The sequence below is a fragment of the Cebus imitator genome, unplaced genomic scaffold (genome assembly GCF_001604975.1).
Source record: "Cebus imitator isolate Cc_AM_T3 unplaced genomic scaffold, Cebus_imitator-1.0 Scaffold51, whole genome shotgun sequence".
NCBI classification, from domain to species: Eukaryota; Metazoa; Chordata; class Mammalia; order Primates; family Cebidae; genus Cebus; species Cebus imitator.
The window spans coordinates 1,316,631-1,325,815 of NW_016107366.1; the positions used below are offsets into that span (position 1 = coordinate 1,316,631).

Here is a 9,185-nt window from a genome sequence, read left to right on the forward strand (position 1 = left end):
TCTCAGCTGTCTTCTTGCTTTTCGTGATGTTGCTTCTTTGTTTCTTCTTCTCTTTCTGTTCAGGTCCAAAATTCATTTGGGTCAATGTTGCGTCATAGTGTTACCTTCCATCTCCTTCTGAGCTTCAAAGCCAGGCAGATTGTGCCCTTTCACGCCCTGGTCATCTTTTCCTTCTGGGACTGCACTGGCTCTTTGGGTGATTTATTACCATTCAGGGTCTTCAATCCTCATTCTAGGGGCTTCCAGTAACCTCTCCCACCTTCCCTCCTCCCAGTAAGTCATGGGTATTGTCTTATTCTGTTTGTGCTGTTAGAAGGGAATTCTTGAGACTGGGTAATTGATACACAATAGAAATTTATTTCTCACAGTTCTGGAGGCTGGGAAATCCCAAAATCAAGGTGTTGGCAGGTTTGGTGTCTGGTGAAGGCTTCTGTCTGCTTCCAAGATGGTGCCTTGTTGCTGCATCCTTAGGAGGGGACAAACACCATCTCCTCAACTGGCAGAAGGGACTGAAGCCACTCAAGCCCTTTTACAGGGCCCCTAATGCCATCTGTGAGGAGTCCTAATGCTATCGGTGAGGGTGCTGCTCACATAACTTACTCACCCCTTAAAGTCCCTGACTCTTAATACTATCACATTGGTGATGAAGTTTCAATATATGAACTTTGAGGGGGGACATGTTCAAATCATAGCAGCTGTGCTATTGCCTGAGTAATCTGGGGGAAGATGAGTCATGTCTCTTTTCACCCCTGATTTCAGTGCTGACTAATTCTGGAGTGGCAGAGGGGGTTGGAGGCTCACCGTCTGCTCACCCGGCCCTCCGGCCATCTCCTCTTAGAATGCAAGGGCAGGGACTGAGTCTTACAGCACCTCTTTTATTATAGGCTGGCTCCTGCCTTCAGGGAGCACTGAGAAAAATACTATTCCTTTGAAGCACAGCACGAGCATTTTGGGTACTGTAGCCATGCAGAAGTTTGTTGAACTAATACAAATTTATATGATGTATAAAACACTAGAAAGAATATGTGTTTCCTAAAGTTCTGGTCTTCCCATTGGTTGAAAGAGAAGATTCTGTCTTCCCTAATGCCTCCCTCGGAAGGTTCAGGGAGTATGACCCTAAATATCCTGGTTTCTCCTGGGAATTCTTTACAAATGGTCATTCGTGACTTTATCCACATTAATTTTGAACATGTTTAATTTTCAGCTTGTATTTTCTCACGGATTATGTGTGAGTCAGCATTCAGAGTACTTAACACACTTAGTGTCATTAGTGATTACTTAGCCCACCCATGTAGGAAGCTAGACCTCCATGTACAGAAAAATGGAGGCTCAGAGAGCCTAATTGACTTTCCCAAGGCCACATAACTGGAAAATTCTGGAACTGAGTTTTTTCTAGTATGTCTTGGTATCTATCCCTGGGTGAACCTTCTCTGTAGAGAAGGAAGCGTCTCCTGGGTTGGAAATTGGAAACTGCAGGCCCGGATCAACAGCAGGGGTGTCCTTAGGCTGTGTGCACAGCACACCCCCAGCCTGCTCTCCCCTGCCCTGAGGAGTCACGGGAGGAGGCAGCTGCTTCATGCTGCCTCACCTCTTCTCCTGGGCACCAAACAACCAGGTCTCCACAGAGAGCACTCAGCCATTGGTCAAGCAGGCAGTATTTGTCCTTCAAGAAGACAGCAGAGCATCAAGAAAACAAACCAAAACACCAAAAAATACCCTAAAGATGCTGGAGTGTATTAGTTACCAGCCCTTTTATGGCAGAGAAGTGTTTCAAGGTCTTATTTATAAGGCTGGACAAGCTCAGGCTGATTAAAACCATGAGTTGGAATTTGCCTCCCTCTCCCAGATCCTGCCCAGCTGACAGCTCCTAGCAGTCTGGGAGACCCCCCACTCCCACCCCACCCCAGGGGTTCATTGAAGAAGACCATCTGGGCCTGGAATGTTGATGTGATTTTCCCTACTTCTCTTTGTTTTTCATTTGCCTCCTCCACCCACTTCTAAAGCAGCTGATTGCTCTGGTTCCTTTTCATGTTGAGCAGAAGAGAAGACGGAGATCTTGAAACCTGAGCTGGGGACTGGAGGGCATTGACCGAGGGTAACCCGGTCTGGCTCAGCTCAGCTCAGCCTAGGGCTTCCCTCCTCCGCCTGCCCGAGCTGCCCTCCCTCCTCTCCTCTCCTCCTTCTACTCCCTCCCCCCCACCCAGCTCCTCCATTCCTCTCCTCCCTTTCCTCCCTCCTCCCACCTTCCCTGTCCTCTGTGCTCAGAGAAGTGAAGGAACACCGAATGGGCGGGAAAGCAGGACCTCACCCCGATCCGTGTCACAGCCCTCCGCCTGCACATGCAAGTGTATTCCTCAGCTAGTCCCAGAGGATATGTGGCAAGAAGCCGAGGGTTCTGCCTCCTTTCTTCCCCGGCCCACAAACACACATTTCACCTGCTTTTGTTCTTTTCCCCTTTCCTTTGCTCTGTTTCACAGTACGCACAGCGAAGCTCTAGGCTAATTGGTAGGTCACTGTTTGCTCCTCCAGGCAAAACCAAGGAGGCTGAGCTCAGCAGATCAAATGTTTCGGTCTGTATTGACGAGATTATGGTGGGAGAACTCTCTTGATCTTTTGCTGGATAGTGACTCTTCTGCAGGCAGCAGTAGCCCAGCTCCGCATCCTGTAACAGAGGTCGTACCTTCCAGTTACCCGAGTCAGCTCTTTTCCTTGAAAGAGCACTTTCATGTTCTTGATCTTCGGTTTGCACAATAATCTCTGAATGTTATTGGCCCCATTTTATATCCAAGGAAGCGGAGGCTTAGGGAGATTTTAAAAAGGGGGCAAGTAAGCTTCATGATTACACAGTCAGGAAATGACAGAGCTGACCTTAAATCCAGACCCTCTGATGCTCTCTCTGGTGCTGATTTTGTTTTGTCCTGTGTTCCTTTCAATTTTGTAGGTAAGACCTCAGAGATCATCTTCTCCAACCCACACATTTTACTGATTATAAGATCCAGGTCCACGTTAACTCAGTGCCCAAAGTTAAATGGCTAAATGACTGTCCTGTTCACGAAGTATTCCCTGTCTTGTGTGGAATGATTGGTCTTTCTTCCAGGTCATCTTCCACCTACATCTATCCTTCCAGTGACTGGCAGACAGGATCATTCCTGTTGATTCCCTGTAAAATACTAGATTTATTTATTTATTTTTTTATTTTTTTTATTTTTTTGAGACGGAGTTTCACTCATGTTACCCAGGCTGGAGTGCAATGGCGCGATCTCGGCTCACCGCAACCTCCGCCTCCTGGGTTCAGGCAATTCTCCTGCCTCAGCCTCCTGAGTAGCTGGGATTACAGGCACGCGCCACCATGCCCAGCTAATGTTTTGTATTTTTAGTAGAGACGGGGTTTCACCATGTTGACCAGGATGGTCTCGATCTCTTGACCTTGTGATCCACCCGCCTCGGCCTCCCAAAGTGCTGGGATTACAGGCTTGAGCCACCGCGCCCGGCCTAGATTGATTTATTTTTATATAAAGTTATGAATAGACAAATCAGTCAGCTTCAACCTTTTCTTTACTTTACAGATATTATCAGCAGAAACAACTCAATAATTCTGTCTTAGGAACTCAGCCAGGCTAATATGTATTATAATACACACATACATATGCACACACGTACACACATGTGCATACCTTAGATCACAAATTCAGCATCTCAACTTTGCTGCCAAAACCACTTCTGTGTCTTGTCTATTCTGAATATGCTTTAAGGTTAAATTAGCCATGAATCTGTTCAGATGAGTCATTCCTGAAAGTGATGATGATATTAGCTATCCTTTACCAAGCACCTTCCTCAGTGCCAGGCATTATACTAGGACTGCAGGTACATTTTTTCATTGAACACCTAGCTCAGCCCAATGAGGTGGGTGCCATTGTCATCTCCATTTTACCAATTAATCGACTCAGCCTTCCTCTGTCTGGTTCCCCACTCTGCTCCCAGCTGCTTCTCACCTGACTCTCCTCTTGACCTGGGCTGACGTGGCCAAGTGGGCTTAGCAGAACTTTTGTGTCCTCTTCACTTGATTTGTTTCAAGTTCATGTCCTACTTCATCCTTTCCCTAACTCACTGCAAGGTGAATTTACTTCCCTGCAATTGGCAAGTTGCAGTTGCATTGGGTCATTAATTTATTACAATCACATCGGGTCATTAATTTATTCACTCATTTGTATTCATTCATTCATTTATTAGTTCATTCATTCATTCATTCATTCATCCAATTTACTGAGTGCCTCCTCTGTGCCAGGCACTGCTGGCTTTAGAATTACTGGCCCTCAAGGAATTTCTGTTCTTGTGGAAGTAGAATATATACACAGGTGACTGCAGCTTCATCTGCATGATACTAGTGGGAAACATAGGATGTTGGGCACAAAGAGTCGCAAAAGGCTGGGCACGGTGGCTCATACCTGTAATCTTAGTTCTTTGGGAGGCCAAGATTGGTGGATCATCTGAGGTCAGGATTTCAAGACCAGCCTGGCTAACATGGCAAAACCCCGTCTCTACTAAATATAGAAAGAAAAAAAAAATTAGGTGGGCATGGTGGCATCCCCCTATAATGCCAGCTACTCAGGAATTTGAGGCCAGAGAATCGCTTGAACCCAGGGAGGTAGAGGTTGTAGTGAGCCAAGATCGGGTCACTTCACTCCAGCCTGGGTGAAAGAGTGAAACTCTGTCTCTGTCTCAAAAAAAATAAAAGTCACAAGAAAGGGCTGGCCGCCTAACACAGCTTGAGGGTGGGAAGGTAGGGGCAGGCTTCCTGGAGGAGGTGACTCACAGGCCATATCATGAGGATGGGGTAAGAAGATAAAGTATGTTTCAGACATCTGGCTTTCTTGATATTCTTGGCTTTCCACCCATTTTCCTGACAACAACATAGTAGAGAAGACAGAGACCAGCAGGTACAAAGCCACTGTACTCTGTCCTTACCCACTTCTTTCTCCCTGCCTTCCTACTTCCCATATCTGAGGTTTTTAGAAATCTCCTCTCTAGTTATCTGCTTGTTCATTCATTTGTTGAGAACCTACTTTGTGCATAGCATTATGACCACAAAATGTCCTGGTCATTGCCGTCATGAGAGGTCTTACCCCTTCCTCTTCAGCCACAGCTTCCTGGGATTTTTGAGTTTGTCCTTTTCCAGAACTTGGCTCCAGTCTGATTTCTCCCCATGAAGCCCTTACAGATAAACCTCATCTTGGGCCAGTGCTTCCATTCACTATCTCCTTTTGGCTTTCTTATCCTTCCTTCTGCCTTCTTGAATTGATTTGCCTCTTTATCTCTCCCTTCAGCCTTGAAAGTTCCTTGAGGGCAGGGACTGTGCCCCCATCTTTCCTATAAATGGCATTGCTGTACAGTGGCAAAGTTGAGTGAAAAAACCTTTTCGGGCTGGGTGCGGTGGCTCAAGCCTGTAATCCCAGCACTTTGGGAGGCCGAAGCAGGCGGATCACGAGGTCAAGAGATGGAGACCATCCTGGCCAACATGGTGAAACCCTGTCTCTACTAAAAATACAAAAATTAGCTGGGCTGGGTGGCGTGTACCTGTAGTCCGAGCTACTCGGGAGGCTGAGGCAGAATTGCTTGAACCCGGGAGGTGGAGGTTGCAGTGAGCCGAGATTGTGCCATGGTACTCCAGCCTGGTGCCTGGTGACGGAGGAAGACTCTCTCACAAAAAAAAAAAAAAAATCGTTTTCAGTAATCACAAATTATTACCATATATTGAGCACCTACCATGATGAATATTTCTAGTCTTTATATCTTTGAAATGTGGACACTATTACCATCACTTCATTGGTAAGAAAAATTGTGCTCAGGGAGGCAAAGTCACTTTCTCACAATCACACAGCTATTTCACAGTAGAGTGCAGTATCAAATTTAGGTTTTTCTGGTCCCAAACCCTGATGTTTTCTCCACACCATTGTTTCTCAGACTTGGCTCCACTCACTGGGAAGTTTTATTAAATTCTTCTTTTTTTTTTTTAAGACAGAGTCTCTCTCTGTCACCCAGGCTGGAATGTACCCAGGCATAATCTTGGCTCAGTGCAACCTCCACCTCTCAGGTTCAAGTGATTCTCCTGCCTTAGCCTCCCAAGTAGCTGGGATTATAGGTACCCACTGCCATGCTCAGCTAATTTTGATATTTTTAGTAGAGGCAGGGTTTCACCATGTTGGCCAGGCTGATCTTGAACTCCTGACCTCATGTGATCCGCCTACCTCACTCCAAAAGTGCTAGAATTACAGGCATGAGCCACCAAGCCCAGCCAAGTTTTATTAAATTCTGATGCCTGGGTCTTACCATAGCAGTTCTCATTAGTTGCTCCATGGTGTGGCCTGGGCTTTGGGATTTTTGTGAAGCCCCCAGCTGAGTCTAATGGACAGTCATGTTTGAGTATCAGTGTGCTACACCACATTGCCTTCCTGTTTTCACGCCAGTTGGTGCTAGTGTGTGAGTCTAATCTAAGCCCACACGGGTGGATATCCACCTGATCAGGCTGCAAGTTCTTTGTAGCCAAGGATCTTTGGCACTCCCTGCTGCTTCCCCCACAGCCAACCTACCACATTATGCATGATGCACAGCCAAGAGCTGCTGACTGTTTAATCAGCCTCTGGGTTCTTCTTGTGTCTCATCTGGGGCATTCACCGATAGGAGGTTGGAGCTTGATCACATCCAGATGTTCTCATCTTGAGAGCCTGTTGACATAACAGAATAGTCTTATAAACATGCTGAGCACACTCATTGGTCTGGAGAATGTTGCTGGATGACCTAGGCCCATTGCAGGGGTGGACTGGGTCACCCTCCCCACACGTCTGCCGCCATGCTTGGGAAGGAGGGAGCTGTTTTGAAGTTCCCTGGTGCAATGTGATGTATTGCTCTGACTCTGCTCAGGCGGAATCTGTGGCCCACCTGGTCAGTGAGGTTAGCTAATAGGTATATTCTGTCTCTGTGGAGGTTTCACAGAGGCCTTTTTGACGCTTCATTTTATAGGTAAGGCAGTGGAGGTACAACTACATGAAATGATCTGACAAATAATTGGATATAGAACTCAGGTTTCTGACTCCCAGGTGGTGCTTTCCCCACTGTTGTACAATAATCAGTGTCTACCTTTTCACACTAGTCCTCAGCTGAAGCCACCAGCTTACCCACCTTCCTTCCTGTTTCTTCTAAGAACAGAAGGTGACCCCAGATGTCACTTTCTGGTCCTGGGAAAGCAGTTCTAGTGGTTAGCAGTCCTGTTCACTCCTGGGGTGTGGCCTGGGGATGGTCCTGACATCCCTTGGATTCTTCCTGGACCTGATCAGCTAAAAGGAAATCTCCTAGGATGGTGCTCACTTTTGCAATCTTCTCATTCCTAATCCCGTCTCCTAGTATTTGATATTCAGCTACCCTTCATTGGGCAGTAATTCTGTGCCAGGCCTGATCTGGGCATTGGTGGTACTAAGAACACATATTCCCTATCCTGTAGGCATAGTCTGGTGGAGATAGCATGTAAATAAAACAATGTTCCTTAAACTATGGCTCCACACCTCCCTCCCCCAACATTGGAAGTACAAGGGATACAGCCAGGCACGGTGGCTCACGCCTGCAATCCCAGCACTTTGGGAGGCCGAGGCAGGTGGATCATGAGGTCAGGAGTTTGAGACCAGTCTGACCAACATGGTGAAATCCCTCTACTAAAAATACAAAAAAAAAAAAAAATAAATAACCAGGTGTGGTGGTGGGTGCCTGTAATCCCAGCTACTCAGAAGGCTGAGGTGGGAGAATTGCTTGAACCCAGGAGGTGGAGGTTGCAGTGAGCCGAGATCGAGCCACTGCACTCCAGCCTGGGTGACAGAGCGAGACTCTGTCTCAAAAAAACAAAACAAAACAAAATAGAAGTACAAGAGATGCTTATTCAAATGTAGATTCATGGGCTCTGCATTCTGCATTTTAGACCCACTATTTCAGAACCTCTAGGGACTGGGCCCAAGAAACTGCATTTTAGCGTGCTCCGTAAATGAAGCTTAGGTGCCCTGAGGTTTGACAACTGCAGTAGACAGCCTGATGGTAACAGTGTAGAAGTCATATGTGATGGGAAGCATCAGGTAGGTAGCCATTTGCAGGAGCACCGATTCTGAGGGACACTAACTGGGCCTAGGAACAGCTACTGGCTGTCATGAGGAATAACTAGGAGCTAGCCATAGAATGGTAGCAGAGAATCATTTCCCTAGCAATATGAATCTTGCTCACTTCGTTCTGTCTATATAACTCAATATTACTGAAGTTTGTCTAAAGCAGAATACACCTGTATCGTGCAGCATTGATGAGAGACTGGCTGGGCTGTCAGGCCCTCCTGCTACTTTATCTCTACATGTGACCCTCTTAGCTCCGTGGATTAACTCCTGTCCACATTAAGCCTCACACTGTAGCCCCATTTTCAGATCAAACCTGTTTCTCTTCTGGTAAATGATTTGAGTTTGCAACGTTTGCCCTCTAGAGGTTGGTTAGCGCCTGGCCCTGGGGACTCGGTTCACGTGGTCCTGATGAGCTGGTTTTATCTTTATTACAAAGAAGTTCGGCTGTTAGGAGAGTGGGTTGGAAGGAGAACAGGTAGACAGTCAAATGAAATGAGTCAGGGAGAACCATACTGTTTTAGAGTCAGAGGGCTCCTACCTAGCATCTGCTCAGAAACCTCTCATTTTGGAGATCAAGAAACTGAGGTTCAGAAAGATGATATGAAGTATGCAGTGACACCACCAGACACAGCCTCCAACTCTAAGGACTAACATTCTGGATTCTTAGCGGTGGTTTTTCTGTTTTGCTGCACTGGATTGAAGCCTTTTCTAAATGTACCCAGAGGTCCTATTATTTAGAGAGATTCCATATGAAACCCTTCAGCAATCAAATAATTTTATAGGGCTGATGGTTTAAATATATGTTTATGTGTTTTCCTAAAGCCTGGCAGACCCGGGTTTTAGAGCTTTGTATCACACGTTTTTGTTGTTGTTTGTTTGTTTGTTTTGAGACGAAGTTTTGCTCTTGTTGCCCAGTCTGGAGTGCAAAAGGGTGATCTTGGTTCACCACAACCTCCGCCTCCAGGGTTCAAGCGATTCTCCTGCCTCAGCTTCCCGAGCAGCTGGGATTACAGGAATGTGCCACCACACCTGGCTAATTTT

General features: G+C 46.5%; 1 protein-coding gene across 2 annotated transcripts in view; it reads left to right on the forward strand.

Moving 5' to 3' along the window:
* Window positions 1-9,185, forward strand: part of ABCA1 (ATP binding cassette subfamily A member 1) — a 154,841-nt gene that overhangs the window by 57,021 nt on the left and 88,635 nt on the right. The window lies entirely within an intron of this gene.